Here is a 23,855-nt window from a genome sequence, read left to right as displayed (position 1 = left end):
TTTTTTTAACCTCTAAACTTATAGCCTCTCTCTTGGCCTCTGGGATTCGGTACGGTTTAAGGTTAACTCGGACCCCCGGTTCAGAGACTATGTCATGTTTAATTACGTTAGTTTTACCTGGCTGTGTAGAGAAGATTTCTTTGTTCCTTCTCACTAAACTCTGGACCTCTCGTTTCTGATGCATGGACAGTGTTTCAGCTATGCTAACCTCTGGGTCAGTTTCTTGATTCTCTGACGGACCTGGGGGTACTAGGGTTAACAAGACCTCTCTATCTTTCCAGGGCTTGAGTAGGTTTATATGGTAAATTTGCTCAGGTTTCCTCCTACCTGGCTGCCTTACCCTATAATTTACTTCTCCCACTCTTTCCAAGACCTCATATGGCCCATGCCATTTAGCAAGGAATTTACTCTCCACGGTGGGAACCAGAACTAGTACCCTATCACCTGGAAAAAAAATTCTGACCCTAGCACCCTTATTATACGTATTCCTTTGTGCTTCTTGAGCTTTCTCCATGTGTTCCCTCACTATGGGTAGGACTGCAGCAATGCGGTCCTGCATTTGGGCAACATGCTCTATTACACTTCTGTAAGGGGTAACCTCGTGTTCCCAAGTTTCTTTGGCTATATCCAGTAAGCCCCTTGGATGTCGGCCATACAATAGTTCAAACGGGGAGAAGCCTGTGGATGACTGGGGAACTTCCCTAATGGCAAATAACAGGTATGGTAACAAACAGTCCCAGTTTTTCCCATCTTTATCAACCGCCCGCCGTAACATGCTCTTTAAGGTTTTATTGAACCTTTCCACTAAACCATCTGTTTGTGGATGATAGACTGAGGTTCTGAGATGCTTGATTTTTAGGAGTTTACATAGCTCTTTTGTTACTTGGGACATAAATGGTGTTCCCTGGTCAGATAAGATCTCTTTAGGAATTCCGACCCGGGAAAACAGAAGTACTAACTCTTTTGCTATGTTTTTAGCAGAGGTGCTACGTAGGGGAACTGCCTCCGGATATCGGGTAGCATAATCTAATATTACCAATATATGCTGATGTCCCCTAGCAGACTTTATTAGGGGTCCTACTAGATCCATAGCAATCCGGTCAAATGGTACCTCTATTATGGGAAGGGGTACCAATGGGCTGCGGTATGCTTTGAACGGGGCGGTGATCTGACATTCTGGGCATGAGGAACAATAGTTTGTAATTTCTGCCAGAACCCCAGGCCAATAAAAGCTTCGGAGAACCTTTTCTTTTGTCTTTTCCACCCCTAGGTGTCCCCCCAATGGATGACTATGTGCGAGGTGTAATACTACGTTACGGAATGTCCGTGGTACCAACAATTGTTTAGTTGTAACTGATTTTCTTTTATCAACCCGATATACTAGGTCGTTCTCTACCTCGAAGTAGGGGTAAGCAAGTGACCTATCTGGTTGGCCATGAGTACTATTCTGGTCCCGTATATTTCCCCTTGCTACCGCTAATGTGGGGTCCTCCCACTGGGCCTTCTTAAAACTCCCAGGACTGACCTCTAGGTCAGCGAGGGTCTTATCCTGTACTGGGGTGGTAAGTGCCTGATCAACATCTTGATTTGGGGTATTCCCTACCAAAGTAGTGATGGGGAAGGGAATTTCACAGCACTCCTCCTTTTCCCCCTTCTTATTTGGGCCCTCGTCAACCTCCATTTCTGAAAAAGGGAAAGGATTTGTTTCTTCTAACACTTCGTTATGGTCTGCTATTGAACTCTGGGCGCTATTCTGAGCTGGGGACCACATTTTTAGAAAATGGGGAAAGTCGGTCCCTATTAACACATCATGTGCCAGTTTGGGTACAATACCCACCTTGAACTCTAAAGAACCAAACTCTGTTTCAAAAAAAACATCAACAGTGGAATATTCATGATTATCCCCATGTATACAACAAATTGCCACTCTTTGTGAACTGTTTACCTGTTTCTTCTTAATGGGCAATAGGTATTCGGACACTAGTGTGACCATACTCCCAGAGTCAAGAAGTGCTCGAACCCTCTTACCATTAACCTTTACAAATGCCCACAGATGGTTATTCAAGGGGTCCTCTGGGCTAGGGCCCATACATTGGGACAACAGCGAATAAGGTTCCACGCTGTTGCATTGCATGGGCTCATCATTTAGTGGGCAGATTTTTGCTGTGTGGCCCCTCTCATGACAATTTACACATTTAGGTACATAGTCTGTGTCCCACTTAGAGCCTTTTCCCGGCTCCCCATGTTGGCTATTGCCCTTAGTGTGCGAACCACTGTTGCTGGAGCGGCGTGAAGGTGGTCGCCGCTCTTCACCGCCCCTTAACCCCGGTACCCTTTTACCGTCTCTGGAAGAGTCCTGGAACCTCGGATAGTGGGGTTGCTCCACGACTGTGGGTTGCGGGTGCTCTTCTGCTGCACTGTACCTTTCTACAAGGGCCACAAGCTCATCCGCATTGTGGGGGTCACTCCGACTGACCCAACGGCGTAAGGCAGAGGGAAGTTTCCTCAAGAACTGGTCCATGACCAACCGTTCCACGATGTGGCTTGCTGAGTTGATCTCGGGTTGTAGCCACTTCCGGGCGAGGTGGATGAGGTCATACATCTGGCTTCGGGTGGCTTTATCCATCGTGAAGGACCATGCGTGAAACCTTTGGGCACGAACAGCCGTGGTTACGCCGAGGCGGGCGAGGATCTCGAACTTCAATTTTGCATAGACGTTAGCTTCGGCTGGCTCTAGATCAAAGTAAGCCTTCTGGGGTTCGCCGCTTAGGAAGGGTGCGATTAGACCAGCCCACTCAGCTTCTGGCCATCCCTCTCTCTGTGCCGTGCGTTCAAACGTGAGAAGATAGGCTTCCACATCATCCGAGGGTCCCATCTTCTGAAGGTAGTGGCTTGCCCTGGTCATTTTCGGAACTGGGGCTGCCGCTGCCAGTGGAAGGTTACTGATAGTCCCCCTCAGGATCTCGAGTTCCTGCTGTAAGCCCTGAGCGAACCGCTTTTGCTCCTCTCTCAGCAAGCGGTTTGTCTCTTGCTGGTTTGCATTAGTCTCTTGCTGGGCTATTAACAGCTGTCGCTGGGTTTCACTCGCCTGTTGCTGGGCTTCATTCGCGTCTTTCTGGACAGCGACATTGCGTACCAGCGCACTCACCACGTCTTCCATCTTGTTTGGAGAGAGAGAAAAAAAAACCTTCTTTTTTTTTTTTTTTTTTAAAGTTCTTTAACCCCCAGACCTTTCAGTGTTCTGCCCGCATTCTCCACCATATGTGACAAACGGCTTACTCCGGGGCTCCGCCGTCTGTCCGGGACTGTTAGAACACGGTCTTTTAGGGTAGGTTAAATGATGAGACGTCACGTACTGTTCCTTTAAACAGGCTATGCCTGGTTTATTCAGTCCCAGGCACTGAGACTGCCACAGTTTAAACAGAAAACAAAGCCAAACAAAAGCTGCTCGTCTGAGCGATAACTTAAACTTAGATGTCCCTGACTCAGAGTTGGAAGTGGCTTGTCCACTTCCACCAACAAAATAAGTACCTTTGCAGTCTTTAGACAAACTAACAGAATGAATGAAGCGATTTGGGAAAGAGGCTTTCTCACCCCTCTGCAGTTCAGCAGCCTTCCAGGCTCTTGGGCGGGGCCCAGAGGAAACAGGAAACAGGTCTTATATACCTGAACTCTAATCAGCATGACAGGTGACAGAAAACAGGCAGCAGACAAACTGTGGAATGGAGTGCCTGTACCACGAGGCTGCCCTGTTCAGCTTAGACAGGACAGAAACTGTTCAGTATCCTGGGAGCCCTGTATATGGAGTTTATTACCAACCCCTGGTTTCTGTCACAATATATATATATATATATATATATATACACCACACATACACCACACACACACTCACCACATACATACATACATACATATATATATATATATATATATATATACACCACACACACACACACCACACATATATACATATATACACACACACACCCTGCAGCCCGTTTTACACACACACACACACACACACACACACACACACACACACACACAGAGGTTTTTTTTTTTTTTTAAATGAGCTAGCAGCCCTTGTTTCCCGCTGCTGGCGGCCCTGATCGCGGCGCCCCTCTAGCCAAGCCGCGGCGCACCAGGGCGCCGCGGCGCACAGTTTGGGAAACACTGTATTAGGGCATTGGTGTTGGACGCAGGCCAATGAGAGGTGTGCGGGGGCGGGCATTGGACGCAGGCCAATGAGAGTCAGTGAGGGGTGGGACGCAGGCCAATGAGAGGTGTGCGGGGGCGGGCATTGGACGCAGGCCAATGAGAGTCAGTGAGGGGTGGGACGCAGGCCAATGAGAGGTGTGCGGGGGCGGGCATTGGACGCAGGCCAATGAGAGTCAGTGAGGGGTGGGACAGTGTGGCATTGGTGTTGGACGTAGGCCAATGAGAGGTGTGCGGGGGCGGGCATGGCCTGAGCCGGAGTGACAGGGCCAAGGTCGAATGCGATTGACCCTTGGGACGCAGACATACAGTGATTTCACAAATATATAGTAGATATATATATATATTCACTATGCACATTGATACATAGGTTATTTGCAAAAGCAATCTATATTTTTAAACATCAATTGTAGCATTTGCACAGAGAATCTATTTTGCACATAGTTAGCATGTATATGTACACAACATGTTTATTGCACTTTAAATGAATACTGCACTAGCACTTTGATAGAGTTCACTTTTAGAGTATATAGCACTCCGATATTTTTCTCTGGTATGCACAATGACAATGCAGTTTATACTGTACAATGACATAATGTAGGGAACACAGTGACAGTAACTAGGAAACAGTGAAGTACAGTTGCAGAGCAGGGGGCACATTGACAGAGCAGGAGACCCTGTAACAATACTCATGTGGCTGAGTAACAGCACCATGTACTTTCCCCACACACCTCATCTGGTGCTCACCATCAAAGGACAAACTACTGTAACCCCATCCCATGCACTATTTGTGTCAGATAAATAGGAGATACTCTTACTAGGGAAATTAATGATGCTTCCTTCTACTGTGTTACTCCTGGGAAATATGCAAAGCAAAGTGACTTAACAAACCTGACCCCCTGTGTAACCAGAGGCTGGGTGTATACAGTAACACACTGTATCTACATGGGGATTAAAGTTATCACGCATACAGGAAGGCAGGGACACCTTGTTTTCCCTCTCAAAGTTTATTAAGGCTTTTTTTTTTTCAGGGGGGGAGGAGATACAGGAGTGAAAAAAAAGGGGGGGGGGGTGGATTGGGGAGAGGTGGCACAGAAGAAAAAATAATACAACATTTTCAGGTTTTAGAACCATTTGGTTATTAAATAGCACTGAAATATGGGACAGTAGTGGAGGGGGAAATAATCTAAGTGCAGTATAGCGCTGTTTCGTGTGGTGAAAGGTTTTACACCAGGCTAGGCTGCCTCATAAAAAGTTACGGCTTGTGTATTGGGGTGGGGTACTCTATTATTATATCTTAACCAATACGCGTAAGAATCTCTGATAACTTGTAGCCTATTATTAAGTTTCTCCATAGTCATCACATCCTACTGTATAGGTGAGAAAAAATGGCAGAACACTACACGTATTGTATACTGTCTCTCTCTATATCTATGTATATAATGTGTGTGTGTGTGTGTGTGTGTATATTATATAATATTTTAAACATTTAAAAAAAAAAAGACGTGAGAATAAATTATTAACATTGTGCAACTTTGATAAATATATTCACTCACACACACACACATATATATATATATATATATATATATATATATATATATATATATATATATATATATATATATATATATACACACACACCACACACATATATATATATACACACACACACACACCACACATATATACACACACACCACACATATATACATATATATATATATATATATATATATATATATATATATACACCACACATACACCACACACACACTCACCACATACATACATACATACATATATATATATATATATATATATATATACACCACACACACACACACCACACATATATACATATATACACACACACACCCTGCAGCCCGTTTTACACACACACACACACACACACACACAGAGGTTTTTTTTTTTTTTTAAATGAGCTAGCAGCCCTTGTTTCCCGCTGCTGGCGGCCCTGATCGCGGCGCCCCTCTAGCCAAGCCGCGGCGCACCAGGGCGCCGCGGCGCACAGTTTGGGAAACACTGTATTAGGGCATTGGTGTTGGACGCAGGCCAATGAGAGGTGTGCGGGGGCGGGCATTGGACGCAGGCCAATGAGAGTCAGTGAGGGGTGGGACGCAGGCCAATGAGAGGTGTGCGGGGGCGGGCATTGGACGCAGGCCAATGAGAGTCAGTGAGGGGTGGGACGCAGGCCAATGAGAGGTGTGCGGGGGCGGGCATTGGACGCAGGCCAATGAGAGTCAGTGAGGGGTGGGACAGTGTGGCATTGGTGTTGGACGTAGGCCAATGAGAGGTGTGCGGGGGCGGGCATGGCCTGAGCCGGAGTGACAGGGCCAAGGTCGAATGCGATTGACCCTTGGGACGCAGACATACAGTGATTTCACAAATATATAGTAGATATATATATATATTCACTATGCACATTGATACATAGGTTATTTGCAAAAGCAATCTATATTTTTAAACATCAATTGTAGCATTTGCACAGAGATTCTATTTTGCACATAGTTAGCATGTATATGTACACAACATGTTTATTGCACTTTAAATGAATACTGCACTAGCACTTTGATAGAGTTCACTTTTAGAGTATATAGCACTCCGATATTTTTCTCTGGTATGCACAATGACAATGCAGTTTATACTGTACAATGACATAATGTAGGGAACACAGTGACAGTAACTAGGAAACAGTGAAGTACAGTTGCAGAGCAGGGGGCACATTGACAGAGCAGGAGACCCTGTAACAATACTCATGTGGCTGAGTAACAGCACCATGTACTTTCCCCACACACCTCATCTGGTGCTCACCATCAAAGGACAAACTACTGTAACCCCATCCCATGCACTATTTGTGTCAGATAAATAGGAGATACTCTTACTAGGGAAATTAATGATGCTTCCTTCTACTGTGTTACTCCTGGGAAATATGCAAAGCAAAGTGACTTAACAAACCTGACCCCCTGTGTAACCAGAGGCTGGGTGTATACAGTAACACACTGTATCTACATGGGGATTAAAGTTATCACGCATACAGGAAGGCAGGGACACCTTGTTTTCCCTCTCAAAGTTTATTAAGGCTTTTTTTTTTTCAGGGGGGGAGGAGATACAGGAGTGAAAAAAAAGGGGGGGGGATGGATTGGGGAGAGGTGGCACAGAAGAAAAAATAATACAACATTTTCAGGTTTTAGAACCATTTGGTTATTAAATAGCACTGAAATATGGGACAGTAGTGGAGGGGGAAATAATCTAAGTGCAGTATAGCGCTGTTTCGTGTGGTGAAAGGTTTTACACCAGGCTAGGCTGCCTCATAAAAAGTTACGGCTTGTGTATTGGGGTGGGGTACTCTATTATTATATCTTAACCAATACGCGTAAGAATCTCTGATAACTTGTAGCCTATTATTAAGTTTCTCCATAGTCATCACATCCTACTGTATAGGTGAGAAAAAATGGCAGAACACTACACGTATTGTATACTGTCTCTCTCTATATCTATGTATATAATGAGTGTAATGATTTGTTGGACTAATATTTATTCATCCAGTTCATCTAAAACCTGTCCGGATAACTCCTGATGAAGCCTGGAGGGTGAAACGCGTAGAGGTGTGATCACCGAGAGACTCCACTGTGAGAGACGTGGTCCTACAGATGCCCCTTCAGCCAGAAACCACTGACCAGAGGTGACGTGGACACATCATGAGGGACGTTGAGACCGGTGTTGGAGGCGATACAAAGGGTGACTAAAGGGAAAACACCTGCAGTAAAAACCTAATGTTTTCCGCGATGGATGTATGCCTTATATACATATAGAAATTGTGAGTTTTACTATCTCAGATTACCCACCCTACTACTTTGTGAAAAAATTGTATTGCAGTGATGTGTTTCCTTAGCTCTCTTTTTTTTTGGTACCTGCGCTCCCCAAGTTTCTGAAGATGTCTGTGTTTGGAAGAAATTTGTCACATTCACTTTAACGGATATAAATATCAAAACATGCTCTCACCACTTACTGTATATGGTTTGAAATTTTCGATTTTCATTAATATTGGAAGTATTACTGCTTTTATCATTTTAAAAGGTATATTGCAACATATTCTGGACACACGGAAGCCAGCAAGATCCCAGAGGGGCATGCCATGAATTCATTAGCAAAGGAGGAATTGACCCAATATTCCATTGAATTGCATTGGGTTGAGGAAAAATTTGCAAAGGGAAAAGTAGAAAAAGAAAACATTTTTTGAATCTAAAATAATAGAATCTACCTGATACATAGGAGCATTTGATAGAACGTCTGGTGTTGGCACAACTTGTTCTCTCTATTGCAAAGGGTTCTGGGACACTATAGACTCATTGTGCTAGTCATTTACACCTGTCATCTCCACAAATTTTCTGTGAGTCTCACTGATTTTTAGCATCAGAAGGCTCATAGACTTAAATGTAGCGTCGCACTGATAATAGAATTTGTACATTTCTATTAAAATACTTATTTTTTTTGCCCCCAAACTCCAAATTCCACTGTTTTCAGCCCTTGAATGTTGTCATCTCTTAGTGATTGCCTGCTGGGAGGTCAACAAGCTCATGTCGATTAGCCAACATCAAGAAATCTGGCACTCTACCCAACACGTGCAAGTGAACGTTTGGCTGATCTCCCAGCTATTTCTTTAGCTTCTTCCTGGAGTGAAAGGGGATATCCCCTGATAAGAGGCTCTCAGCCTAATATGCTCCCTCCATTCAGTGTTAACTTAGAAGTTGTCAATTTACAGGAACAGCAATGGTGTTCAACATGGTCCACACCTACGCAAACACCTACGTGCACTTCTATGTACACACTTTGTGCATAGCCCTAATATTGTAAGCAGGATTTTACATGAGGTACATAGATGATATTTTCCTCATTTTGAATTGTCAGCCTGATGACTTTCTGAAATACAGTAGATTACAGGGCTAAAGGACTCTCCCATCAAACTATCTCCCCTATTGATAAACATTCGGTTAATTCTACCAGTGTTATTACAAAGACTGGCACTGGTTTACAGGAGAATGTTTATAAGAAATCCTCCTGCCGTAACACTTTCTTTTTAGCCTCCAGTTTTCACTCCTTTCGCTAAAAAGGGCTCCCATTTTCTCAGCTGCTCAGAGTTCTCGGGAATCTTAGTGATCCTACTTTAGCACAGCAGAAAGTTAAAGCCACGAAGGACCGCTTTTCAGAGAGAGGAGCCACAGCTTTGAAGAGGTGCAGAACAGTATTCTAAGTGTATTCCTTGTCTCGTGCTGGAGCACTGACTCAGGTTACAAGTATTATGTCTGGACAGCTGCAAAGATTCCCCATCATCATGACATACACCATGGCATCCCCTATCATCAAAAAAGCCCTTCTAGACTATTGGCACCTCATCGGGTCTGACACCACCTTAATTCAGGTATTACATAGCAAGCCACCCTTGTCTTATCAATGAGATTGCACTTTATGTGATCTGTTACTTTATACTGATCTAGTTCTATCATACAGCTCAAGGCCCACCAACTTCTTATTACCTAAACTCTTCTGGTTCCACTTATCTCAGTACATGATATGTGGTACTGTATTTTCTTCAAGCACCACCATAGTGGGAAAATACTTTCTATTAAGCATTATCTAACATGATCAAATGAAAATGTTGTTTATATCATTATTTGCCCCCTGTGGATTGACATACCTGAGAAAAACAGACAGGGCATTTAAAGCTGCAGACCAAGCAATATCCTACATGTGTGTGTTTTTTTAAAATACATCAGTTCTGTACTATGAGAAAATACTTGTAGCATTTAAAAAACAAAACAACAACTCTGAAAGACATTTTTAATGTATTATAATGTAACAAGCATTTTTTATTTCTACAGCAGCCATTTACAAAGTCACACCCCTTCCTCTTCTGAAACAGGCACTGACACACCCCTTTTTGAGCCCTGCCCTTTCTCTAGCAGTGCAACAATTGTATCTAGTGACTGCCTGGTCACATGATATTCCCCACAGAACTTTGCATCTTTGGTCCTCTTCTGCTGCACTGACAGGCGTTTAGTGAACCCCAGAGCCGAATCTTCGCCGATCGATCACAGGAGAACGGATCAATTGGCAACTTTGCTAATTACTTGTTATTGTGTGAATTGTATTTAGGCCCATATTAAAGGGAAAAATAAATAAAAAATAAAAAAACCGGCAGCTTGGACTGCTGCTTTAAGGACTGCAGGGCACATAATACGTGCAGCATTCAAACAGCTTTCTGCAATGGGTAGAGACAAACCAGAAGCAGCTTTTTACAGTATAACACTAATTGCCCACACTAAAATATTTGGCATATTAGGATGGAGCGAGAGGGGTCACTGAAATACACCTAGACACAATGGCACCTAAGGTCTTGGATTAGAATCTAACACTCACTAGGCTTTTTGTGAATTCCTATTCCCACATTATATCCCTGATCTGTGTACATACAGTGTGTTGTGACTAGTCATCTATCGCACCACCACGTGTGACTCAAGTGTATAAGATTGTATCATTTATTGAATCCCCCTTATATTGAACAGTGTTATTATTAAAGGAATTTAGAGGGGATTCCTAGCTGGGGGAGTTCCATAGTTATATACAGTAGTAGCTGAGGTTGAAAAAAGACATATGTCCATCAAGTTCAACCTGTGCTAAACTTAGATGACAGATACTTTATCCTATATTGGTATTTCCAGTATTTTGATCCAGGGGAAGGCAAAAAAAACCCCCCAGTGAAGCATCATCCAATGCTGTCTTATAAGGGGAACAAATCAATTAAATTCCTTCTTCACTCCAAATAACGGAGTAACATTTCTCATGTGAGGCAACCAGGAAGACACAGTGTTTTTTTAAAAAGTTCTTTTTCATTTCATGCTTTACTGCATTATAAAAAAAACCAAACTCCTTACATGGCATCAGAAGCGCTGAATAGTAAGGCAACATCACTTTGCTGTCGCTTTCAGTGCTGGAAGCAAAAGACAGTCAGAGCATTTTCAGCCGTACGCAACAGAGGAACGAAGGCTGTTCTATTAGTACTGGATGTATTACATCCCCATCCATGCTTCAGCTGCAGTATCTGGCAATGTTACAGACAACTGGAATAGTTCCGCAGAGATTGTTATTCTTACTGTTATTTTTACATGTTCTGTGGGGAAGGAAGCATTGAATAGTGAGTGCCAGGAGCCACACCACGGTTCGCGGGCCAATAGGAAGCTTTGATGTCCCCTGGTGAAGCTTTCTATTGGCCAATGTGATTTGGGAGCTTTAAACTGCAGGAGATACCAGCACGCCCTTCGGAGGAGAGTAAGCAGGGGGTCCCCAGAGCTGAAATTAATGTTGTTCACTCCGAAGAACTCCTGCATCAACCTTATATTAAAAAATTTAGAGAGAAAAAAGTCGATGAATTGCTCCTATAATACAATGCGTTAATACTGGCGCATCAATTACCAGTAACGCTATTGAAAACAATAGTTAAGGAGATAGTGCATGCATTAGTTAATGCGTTATGGCATGCGTTATTTCATGTTAATGTGGTTAATAACGTCAGCTACACCTGTACAGAATAAAGTTATATGAGATACTGGCCAGATTTGAGATATATTGTATTCTAGAAATCATGCAAAAATATGTAAATGAATGAATGAAACTCAAAAAGGCCTTTGCTTTTGGACAATTGACTCTGATTAAGAAAACATGTATTGAAGGAGACTTCTCTGGGAATACAGAAGTAGAGTGAAAAAGTGGAGCACTACCAAAAGGTAAATGAAGGATCCAGAGGAGGCTCACATATAAAAAAATATATATCTTTATTGGACCATTTAAGACCCCCAACGAGGTAAAATTAAGCACCAACGCGTTTCGCGCATAATGCACTTCATCAAGGTGCAGAAAAAACTCTCAAGATATGAAGGCCATCAGAACATGTAAAAACACAAGCAAAAGACAGACCTGCCAACTTTTCAATGATTTCCCCCCCATGCATTTTCTCATGCCCGGTGCGATGACGCGATTCGTGTCATCGTTCTCTGCCCACCCTGGTGCGATGACTTGGAACGCATCATCACATCCTGCCCAACCCTGAAAGACATGGCGCCACTGCACGACCGTCCCATTTTCACGGTCTCCCTCTTTTATTTTTACCCTCTACCTAGAGGGTGAAAACTATCTGAATGTGCCGGAAAGGATTATACGTGCTCTAAATACAAAAGAGAACAGTCACAAATGCTCAAAACAAAAATCACATATACAGTAGGTTAAGCATGTGTAGATGAATTGGTCTAATTATGTCTCTCTTTCTTTTCCCATTGATCTCTCTGTTTTTTTGTCCTTGTTTCACCTTCCTATACGTTCCATTGCCATTGTTCAACCAGTTTTTGATGCTATTTAGAACCTGTGTATACCTTATGCTGGAATGTATAAATCTGATAAGCAGTGCAGCACTTGCAGCTTACAAATGATAATTTGATGTTAGGTCACCATTTCTAGTATGTACCACATATGTTGGTTGTTAGATTACCTCCTTCACCACTGTACGTGATATGCCATCTATTTTTCACAATTATAGTATTTTTCCACATATATATGTGTACACCTTTTTTTTTTACTTTTTTCATTTTGTATATATACCTGTTCCCATTTTTAAGGTTAGGAGTTATATATAATGACTTGTAATCACTTATTTCTCCACACTCTATCAACCTACCTGCCCTGCAGACATGGCACCTTAAGATCATGAACTATAGTGTACCAGTGGGACCCCTATTATAGTCTACACTTTACTGTGGAGCACCCCTTATCTAAATACTGTATAAGATATCAATGGGTTAATATGAATTTCATCTACAATCAGATTACAATTAGGATCTATTTTTTCCACCTGTTCAATTCTATATATACATATACTAATTTTCTAATTCCTATTAATAAGGATTTCCTGCCCTTTAACCTCTTATGCATAGTCAATGAATACCTGGATATGATAACTCTTTCATTAAGAAAGATCACAAAAAATTGTTGAAATATGACTGACGTTTCACACATTTACATATTGTATACTTGATGTTGTAATAATTATTCATTTGTGTTACGATGCCCATGATATTGTGTATCCGTTTACCCCACCAGCTGCATGATAGCTATGAATGCCAGATCAGTGTATATTAACTGTGAATTAAATATTAATGAGAGGAGGTATATATATACTGTATAGGGTATGCCCTTGTCAATAACACACTCCTGACGAAGCCGGAACAGTTTTACTGGGCAAAACGCGTAGAGTGCATTTTGGACCTAGAGGCGATCCGTACCACACCATCTCCACAGTATGGGTGACATCAGACGCTCCGACGGACGCGACGGAGCGGAGAGGCGGTCCCCGCAAAGATCCCACAGGCAGTGGAAGACACCAAACTGAAGGAAGGCAGTGAGCGATATTGCGGTGCGGTGACCCTGTTAATCACTATTGAGTGATATATGCCCGTATTTTATTGCACAAATGTGAGTGCGCATTTTATATTTTATACATAAAGGCATTATATACTTTATTGATCTGTGCTATGTAGTTCTTCTATCTCTCCTTACATTGGTCACTTATCACCCCTTGTGCCATTGGATAGGAATCCTGTTCAGCACACATCCACTAAAAACCCTGGGTAGCAGCCCTCCTTGCAGGTGCCTATAATTCTTCTGTATCATGTGAGTAGGCTGTATATAAGAGCGAAGATTACGAATAGTGCCTTATCCCAGACACTTTAAACATCTGCACTTACATTGTTTGTGTTGTTTGTCTTCTTTTCCCTTATATGCTCCCCCTAGGAGAAGCGCAGGGATTCACTTTTTGTTTTGCACATATGTATGGTCCAAAGGGAGAAGTGCATGAATTCACTTTTTGGCTCCCCCTGGATTGTTTGAGAAATATCCATGCATTTTGGAACCCGTGAAGACAGGTCCAACCAGAGGGTTTGAGCTGGGATATTAGACTTTTATATTTCACTTACTAGTCACCATTAGAATTGTATTCCTATGTTTTGCATTATTTAGTATTCTGGACCCAGGGTCATGTCTAGGGTATGAATGGACCCAGATAGCTTCAACTCAGCCCCCTTTCCAAAGCACACCAAGTCCTGTTATATTTTCTTCACTTTATTAGGAAAGGAGCAGTATATACAGGCACTTGTGGATGTGATGTTGTGTTGGGAAAGTATTTCTCTGTGGATGCCTTGTAGTTAAGGGCAGGTGAAAAGGATAAGGCCTTGCCGGGAGGAGTGTAACAGAGAGGGTACTCACTCAGTCAGTGGTCAGGAAGTAAAAGAAAGAGGGTCCTGCTTGTGACACAGGAATAGGGGCAGGCTAAACCAACTGTCAGCAGGGACAGGGGGGAAGGTAAAGTCCAATACCTAGGAGGACTGGAGATGTTGCCAGGGCAACCAGAGTACTGGCAGACTGGAGGGGAAAGGCAACATTGTAACATATCACACAGGCACAGTGTGTGTAAAGCAAAATACATGCAGCTGAACTTTAAGGAACCGACAAGCAGGAGCTGCAAGTAAGGGGGGGTGAACAGAGATATGAATCTTGTTCCATGACACTCCCCGTCTCGTATCTGGAGATACCACTATATAATAGAATATGTGGAACATATGTGCAATGCAAAAATACATAATATAACAATGCAAAAGTCCATGTCCGCATAGCGAGGTGATACCGTCCGGTACCACTGGCGTCAAAGTCCTTTGGCCAAAATCTTCTGGTAAGGGACGCCAGGTGGATGCATCGCTCCAGGATAGCTGGTTGCACCACAATGTATTTGTGCAAAAGTCTCCGGCACTGTTTAGTGCTTATTTGTAATCCTTTACGCGCCCCAATTAAATTGGTTCTGCAGTCCATTTTATTTTTGAAGAGTTCTGCCTGTTCTACCGCTGATACTGCGCTACATAGCTCAAGTCTGGGTATAGTGTGGTCCCGTTGTGGCGCCACTTTAGCCTTGCCGAGGATGAACTTGACATGGTCACCTCCATCCGCACCCATGGTTTTTAAGTAGGCTACCTTTGCTATGGCCTTTGTAGAGGTGCCATGGAACATGCAAAGCTCTTTGCTGTGTGCAGCAGTGAGAGATGTGGGTGAGTGAGGGCGTGGGATCTGAAGCTGCTCTAGGATCTTCAAAGAATCCTTCCACGTTTCCCGCTCTTTCTGGAGGTAGTGGGGTGTCCCAGTCCTGCTTTTCAAAGGACATTTCTCTGAGAAGAGACTTCCCTTGTATGGCGACTGGAGCCACGAATCCCAGCGGGTCGTAAAGACTATTGACCGTGGACGGGGCCCCGCGTCGGGTGTAGGGTTTTCCCTCGATGGACACCTGGTATGTGAATGCGTCTGTTTTGAGATTCCGGCTTATCCCCAGACTCCGCTGTATGGGAGGCGTGTCGGTCCCCAGATCCAAGTCCCTAAGGTCGCTTGCGTGGTCGTCTCTTGTTGTCTGGAACGCTTTGCACCCTAAGTCATCAGTGCATTCCTCTTGCACGAGAACGCCTCCACGTATTTTGGTGATACGCCTTTGCGTCTCTTTGTTAACTGCCCTCAGGAGGTTGTTTTCTCCCTGGACATGACGAAGAACAGTCTCTTTTGTCCTTGTAAATCCTTTTGTGGAATGTCTCTATGACTGTCTCTTTTTAGGCGTGTGAGAGGACAGTCTTTTTGCCCCTGTGGTTTCACCTGCAGGGCGCAATCTTTTGCGGCTATGCCAGCCTTGGCAGCTGGCTGCTTTTCCACTTGGTATTCTGCGGAGAGGAATGGCTGTACATCTTAGCTGTGCCATTGCTCGCAGGAGGACCGTCCAATTGTTTCCATTCCTTTGGACGATCCCTTTGTCGGTCACCTTCAGGAGGTTACTTTCTTCCTTCGGTGGAGTCACCTTGTCATCCTTAGTTGTCTGGACTACTAAGCATCCTAGGCCATTGTCACATCCCCCTGATGTGAAGATTTTTTGTTGATCTCAGGGGTATGACCTTGTCTCTTCTCCTCACTTGGCCCTCCTGTCACTTGGAGATGGCCAAGAAGTGGTTCGGAGAGGGATGTGTGTCCACATTTTGTTATCACTGTTCTGCGGGCGTCAACATAGTCTGCTCCGTGCCCTTTGTCAGTGCACACGTTGCCCACTATCACCCATCCTAGGTCAAGCCTTTGGGCGAATGGAGCATTGTAGGAACCGTTGTGCTGTTTACGGACTTTGTGCACCCTCAGGATGTCCCTACCGAGCAGCAGCAAGATCTTGACGCCTTGTTCTACCGGCGGGATGTAGTTGGCTATTCCTCTGAGGTGTGGGTGATGGCATGCCACGTCTGGTGTGGGAATCTCATCCCTGTTTGCAGCCATGTAGTTGCACTCGATGAGTGTGGGGAGAGCTATCTTCACTCTGTTGTCCACTGAACGTATAATGTAGCCATTCGCTCTTCTCCCTGTTATCTCAGTTAACCCTGCACAGGTTCTGAGGGTGTAGGGTGAGGCATTGTCTTGTGCGTTGAATAAGTTGAAGAATTCCGTCTTCGCCAATGATCTGTTACTTTGATCGTCGAGGATTGCATACATCCGGATTGCCCTCTCAGGTTGTCCCTGGGGGTGCACTGCGACAAGGCATATTTTGGAGCAGGACTTTTTGTCACGTCCTTTTCCGCAAACCTCGGTGCACTGAGACGTGACAGATGTTGGCTCTCCTTCTCCTTCCTCCCCACCATGCTCTGCTATGGAGGATGGGTTGTTGAGTTGGTGGAGTGTCAGCGCCTCAGGATGTATAGATGTTACGTGCTTGTCGCTTTTACACACTGCACATTTGATGGCCTCTTTACAGTCTTTGGCTAGATGAGTCGTGGAATCGCAGCACCTGAAGCAGACTCCGAATTCTCAGAGTAACTTCTTGCGTTCCTCTATGCACTTCATCCTGAACCCGAAGCAACTGTTAAGTGGGTGTGGCTTCTTGTGTATGGGACATTCCCTCTTTGGGTCCCTTGGTTTCTTGTCTCCGGCGACCGACTGATCGGGATTAGTTTGGGTCCGCAAACCTCGGTGCACTGAGACGTGACAGATGTTGGCTCTCCTTCTCCTTCCTGCGCTTCTCCCTTAGGGATAGCAATCAATGGGGAATATATATATGTATGGTGTAAATACCTATAAGAAAAAAGGAGACTTTTGGTATACATCCTTTGATCAAATAATGCCAAGCCTGCTAACCACGTCAAGGTAAGTCTCAATAGCAGGTCCCTACGCTAAATGCATACTAGTGTTGTGAAATAAGCCCAGAATGGGTTAAAATATCAAAGCATATGCTTCTATAACCTAGTGCAGTTAAAAACTGGTATATACCAGAACAGAAACTCACATGTCAGAAACAGGCACAGTGTGTGTGTAGAGCAAAATACATGCAGCTGAACTTTAAGGAACTGACAAGCAGGAGCTGCAAGGAAGGGGGGATGAACAGAGATACGAATCTTGTTCCATGACATTTAGTTTAACACATTTATCGTTCTGATTCACTTATTGGTGTTCGCTCCGTTTCTATCACCTTCACTCATCACTTGGAACGCATCACATCCTGCCCAACCCTGAAAGACATGGCGCCAAGGCACGACAATCCCATTTTCACGGTCTCCCTCTTTTATTTTTGACCCTCTACCGATAGTGGGTGAAAACCATCTGAACGTGCCGGAAAGGATTATACGTGCTCTAAATACAAAAGAGAACAGTCACAAATTCTCAAAACCAAAATCACATATACAGTAGGTTAAGCCGCTGCTAAAGGTGATAGCACCTATAGACGTTTATGTGGGAAATATGGGTGTCCCTAAAAATGTGTGGCCTGTCTGGGACCCTATGTCATAAGTGTGGCAAAAATAATCATTTTGCAAAGTGCTGCAAATCACCGATGCATAAAAGTAAAGTGCTTGCAGTTGAACTCACTCTGTGCCAGGATTTGTTATACAGTAGCTGTGCTGTAAACCAGAGCAGCTCAGAGGGACGGGATGCTGCTAGTGACACGGAATGAAGCACTCATTCTTTTGAAACTGGACACTGGAGCTCTGGTTAACATTTCTGCCTGAAACTATTATCAAATAGTTTGAACATCAAACCAAGGCCAAGAAAAAATAAAAGTAACAGATTATTCTGGAACAGATATACTAGTGAAGGGAAGATGTGAAAATATATATATATATATATTATATATGATAAAATGGAGCCTATGGACCAAGGCACCTTTTGAGCGAACGTGGAGAAAATGGCATCATTTTTGTGTTGCTCCAATATATCAAGGGCTTTGCTCCATTTTCTGCACCGTGTTCATCAGATTGTGTTTTGGGGACTGTCAATAGGAGGCTTAGGGAGGAGTAACGTGGCACACATATTGAGACGTATCAAACTGTTTGCCTCTGTGTGTCACATATACTCCTTTAAAATCTGTGCCAAAATATCCACCAGGTTCGAGGTGACCCCTCCTTGCATGTGGATGAGGGAGGGTGTTCCCCACACAGTATTAGATAAAGATTGTATGACACTGTCAAGGCATTTGGTTACCAAGGAAAGTTTAAACAACAAAAAATATTTCAACATACGCCAGTCAACAAAACTGCAACCACTCTTTCCCCAACCTTGGTGATTAGCCTCCTAAGGGGGGATCAGGATTCTAAGAGGAGCTAACAGTGATATGAGGGACATTAAGAACACACAATGGAACAGGACTCAGGAGAAGGAAAAAAGAGAGTGACAGAAAAAAGACAGAAAGTGTGTCAGAGAAAGGGACAGAGAGCGGGTGTCAAAGAAAGAGACAGAGAGCGGGTGTCAGAGAAAGGGACAGAGAGCGGGTGTCAGAGAAAGGGACAGAGAGAGTGTGTCAGAGAAAGGGACAGAGAGAGTGTGTCAGAGAAAGGGACATAGAGAATGTGTCAGAGACAGGGACAGAGAGAATGTGTCAGAGACAGGGACAGAGAGAGTGTGTCAGAGAAAGGGACAGAGAGAATGTGTCAGAGAAAGGGACAGAGAGAGAGTGTGTCAAAGAAAGAGACAGAGAGCCGGTGTCAAAGAAAGAGACAGAGAGCGGGTGTCAGAGAAAGAGACAGAGAGCGGGTGTCAGAGAAAGGGACAAAGAGAGTGTGTCAGAGAAAGGGACAGAGAGAGTATGTCAGAGAAAGGGACAGAGAGAGTATGTCAGAGAAAGGGACAGAGAGAGTGTGTCAGAGAAAGGGACAGAGAGAGTGTATCAGAGAAAGGGACAGAGAGAGTGTGTCAGAGAAAGGGACAGAGAGAGTGTGTCAGAGAAAGGGACAGAGAGTGTGTCAGAGAAAGGGACAGAGAGAGAGTGTCAGAGAAAGGGACAAAAAGATAGTAACAGGGGAAAAACAGTTTCCCATCAATAAGCAAGTAATATATTGATATTCCACTGTCAGTGCTTTATTGTTTGAAGTGGAAGTTTTATGGGGAACCAAAGGCATACACATTAGTTTTGTAGGGGGCATAGTGTAACTAGTGGTTTCAGGAACCACTGATTTAACATATTAATAGGGCAATCCCTCCCAGGACCAAAGCATACTAATGGCAGTGACATGTGTAAGGGGTCACATCTGGGTGACTGATGCCTTTTTTTTTTTTACCCAAATCTGACACCCATAACATATTTCATTGATTTTTTTTTAAAGATAGTTAGTAAACATGGCGAGCTGAGACTTATGGGTAAAGAAAACACTTGATTGACAAACACGCCAAGAAATACAATTTGTAATGAATTTACAGTATAAAAAATAAAGCAAAGCCATCTTGGCTATTAGCATGGCAATATCTGTTTAGAAAATCCCATTATACTAATAAAATATTTACAACAGTTTGTTTTTCCGGCACGTCACTGCTATTAGTTTATATTGGACCTAATTAGGAAGGTAAAGGACTGATATGAAGGTAATGCATTGCAAGAAGGTCTACAGCATACAAATGACTTCTATTTCCTGGGTAAGTTCCATCCTTGTTCCTCTACTCTGTTACTACACAGTCCTTTGTTATCTATAATTGTTTCTTTTAAAGGCTCTTCATTCAGTCCTTTTATTAACCTCCTCTACAAATAGTTTCTGCAACGGGGAAATTTGGATATTTTTTCTTTTGATTCTCTATTTCCCTGTTCACAAGGGCTCAATACTATTTCACAATGTTACAGGCGGGGAAGAAATGCAAGTAGAAAACGATACAAATAAATCTATCATTTTTTTAAATCTAACATGAGGGCTTTATGAAGCGGTTTACAAGGCCTCCCATCAGCACAAAATATAGAATTATATTAGTGAGTGTGGTTGATGATATGATGTGCCTTACAGTTAACTGAGCGTGCCTTTCTGTGAGTGAGGCTTCCTTCCAGGTAGTTAATGTAACTGCAGGTATAACAGACTACATTTTACAGCTCAACCCCCTTATAACGCTGTGCTTGGGGTCCAAAGAATGAAACCGCGTTATAAGCGGATCACGATAGAAATAATGTACAATTGTATGCATTGTACAATAAAGTATTTAAGATATCAATAATCGTGTTGTAAAGTATTCATAAATACAAAAATTGGGAGCCACACTTGCATCGCGTTATAAGTGGATTCGCGCTGTAACGGATCGCGTTATAACGGGGTTGAGCTGTATTGAGTGAGACTCACTTAAAATGAGAGAGAATGCTTTCCAGTGAGTTCACCTCATCAAAATCATTGCGATAACCTTCCAACAAGACTCATTCCTAAAAGACTATTTTCAAGTCTGCCTCCTGTTGAGTGAGCCCCGCTGCAGAAGAGACTGTGTTACAGTGACTCTCACATCAAAAGAGTGATACTGCGCTAAAAAGAAAATCTCCAGGCGTGCCACAAAAGATGTGTATACATTACAAGGAAACGCGAGAGAAAAGAGAATCCATTATGATGCACTCAACCTCCACTAATAGTATAAGTAAAATAATTACATTTTATTCTTTCAGTAAAGAAAACATATCATTAAAACCTAAATAGATTTAGGTTTTAATGATATGTTTTCTTGACTGAAAGAATAAAATGTAATTATGGAGGTGGAGCTTGAGTGCATCATACGGCATTCTCTTTTCTCTCGTGTTTCCAGAAATGCCTTTTCCCTAAGAGCGCCGACAGTACGTTAAATAGACTGAGCAGGGACCACCTTTTTGTTGTGTGTATAAATTACAAGTCTACATTTTTAGTGACAGGTCCTTAAGATGGACAAATAGTCTGTTGCTGCTTTGAAAGAGGATTCTTTTGGACCTTGGAAATACTTCAGCAGGGTCCTAAAGCATGAGCCACAGGCAAAGACTTTCATTAGTAATACTGCGCTAGCAGAGGTACCACTGTCATGTGCTTTGTATCTCTGTAGCTCTTTTAGGCCCAGATACACATAAGGGTTCTAAGCTTTAACACTCCTTTACTCACATTCATATTGTAGCCCCCATCTGGGGACTAATAATTAGTGTAAGGGGTTAAATGGCCTAAATAGATTAAGAGGATCACTCAGGTAATGCCCCTCCCCACCATGTGATGTAGGGTGTCTTGTGACCAGTAATATAAATAGAAGGCTATATATAGCTCCACCCAATGTTCTAGAAGCAGGTTCCTTGGAGCTCTGGCAGAAGGTCTAACAGTGAGTCCTGTAAATAAGTTGAAGTGTATTTTAAGAGTGCCCTGTCCCTGTTTATTGTTTTCAGTTAAGGAATGTGCCCTATGTAGTTAGCACCTATAGTAATAGCCCAGGATTGTTCTCATTCGGAAAGAGAAGTGAGCAAGTGCTTAGCATGAGTTCTCAAAGTAGTAGCTCTGGAACATACAGTAATCAAATTGGCCCCACCAGAAAGTCCAATCCAATAGGCATGGACAAAGTATGCAGTACACTGTAATGGGATACTAATACCAGAAAGCAGAGTGTATTTCCAGCAGGGGCCCCCTTGAGATGGGGCACTATTGACGCTTTGCAGGAGATTGACAATCAAACTAATACTAAGGGAAACAATTATGCAGTACGTTCCTCCACAGCGTAGGAGTGAGAACTACCAGGAGAAGAAGCACAGAGTAACTTTATGATTTGCCACCAGTTAATATGTCTAATGTCAAGTATGGCGAGCCTTATAAACGGATGTGAACAAAGCTCTTTTTGTACTATAAAAGTTCCTGGCGCTCATCCTTATTCTATCTGCCCAGCCTGCATGGCCCCAGCACCCTGAACAGGTATGATAGACTGAGAATTGCCATGTATATCAACTCAATGTAACCTCCTTTAGAGCCGGGCATGGAGGGTTACACTAGGAATGGGAGTACAGGTGTGCTAAAGGTTTGCATGCTTTTCTGGATCTGGGCCTTAATGTGTTATGTTGCTGACTATTGAATGAGACCATCTTCCAGAAGCTGCAGTCCCTCACTTCAAAATAGTGAGTCTGCCTCCGCACAACGAAACTGACTACCTGTGAATGAGACTGCTGTCCAATGAATGACTCTCTCACCAAGTGAGTGATACTGTCTTCCAGGAAGTGACACTGGCTTCAATAAGTAAAAACGACCATCCTATGAGTGACACTACCTTCGTATTGAGTGGTATGATAAGTGGGGCTGGCTTCCAGTGAGTGACACTCTTCCAATGAGATAACTGAGACGGTCTTATAATGGGTGACATTTTAAATTAGTGAGAGTATTTTATAGTGACTGATCCTTACTTCAGATGAAGAAACTCCTGACGAAGCCGCCACCCTTGTGCTCTTTGGCGAAACGCGTAGAGTGGAGGACTCTAATTGGGAGCACCGGGTACACGCGCTGACTGCTAGCTGACCAACGAGAGGATTTCGGAAGTGACGCATGCCCACAGGAAAGAGCCGAAGCCAAGACCGTGGATAAAATCAGTGGAGAAGCTTCAGAGCGGGTTCCTGTGAGTAAAGAGGCGTTCGAATGGAGACTGGTGTGGTGAGTAGCAGTGACCAGCAGCGTATACCAACACAAATGATAGTGTTACGTGCCCGTTTCATTGTTGCATTATTCTGAGGTATACCCTTCCTGATGCTCCTGTTTGAGGATAACCTCATCTGACGTACACCTGATCTGAAGACATACCACTGCCACACTTTGTGGGATACGGTTTTATATCATTGACATCCTGTGAGTAGGCTGCACATATGAGCCAAGACCCTAATTACTATACCACTCATTAGCACTAAATACTGCATTTAGATTTGTTTGTTGTATTGTCTTTATCTCCCACATGCTCCCCCTGGACTGCGCATACACTGCCTTACTTCAGATGAGTCATACTGCTATCTTATAAGTGTGGCTGCTTTCCAGTGAGTGTCAACTCAGCTCAGATGAGTACTGGAAGGAGAGTCCGTTCCATCTTTAGCTCAGAGAGGGTTAAAACTGCTTCACAAAGAGCGAGGCAGGGAGTGCCTGCACACTCCGCTAATCCAACAATCAGATTTCATGAGACCTGCTGTATTTGTCAATTGTTTACTCTTCCCAGCCTTGTATTTTTTCATTGTATGACTAACAAGTCCTACAAGCGTCACCTCGCATTCCAGTGCAGCCCAGAACGCCAACACGGGACCAGGG

The 23,855-nt window shown here is 43.4% G+C and overlaps 1 long non-coding RNA gene across 2 annotated transcripts in view; it reads left to right on the top strand.

Annotated features, from left to right (window-relative positions):
- Positions 1 to 13,762, top strand: part of LOC142463961 (uncharacterized) — a 41,413-nt gene extending 27,651 nt beyond the window's left edge. For both annotated transcript variants that reach the window (XR_012787546.1, XR_012787545.1), the window contains exons 3-4: positions 7,786 to 8,056; positions 12,633 to 13,762. This is a non-coding gene — a long non-coding RNA (uncharacterized LOC142463961). The remainder of the gene's footprint in view (positions 1 to 7,785; positions 8,057 to 12,632) is intronic.
- The last annotated feature ends 10,093 nt before the right edge of the window (positions 13,763 to 23,855 follow it).

Source organism: Ascaphus truei, chromosome 12 (genome assembly GCF_040206685.1).
Source record: "Ascaphus truei isolate aAscTru1 chromosome 12, aAscTru1.hap1, whole genome shotgun sequence".
NCBI lineage: Eukaryota > Metazoa > Chordata > Amphibia > Anura > Ascaphidae > Ascaphus > Ascaphus truei.
This window is presented reverse-complemented; position numbering and strand designations above follow the sequence as displayed.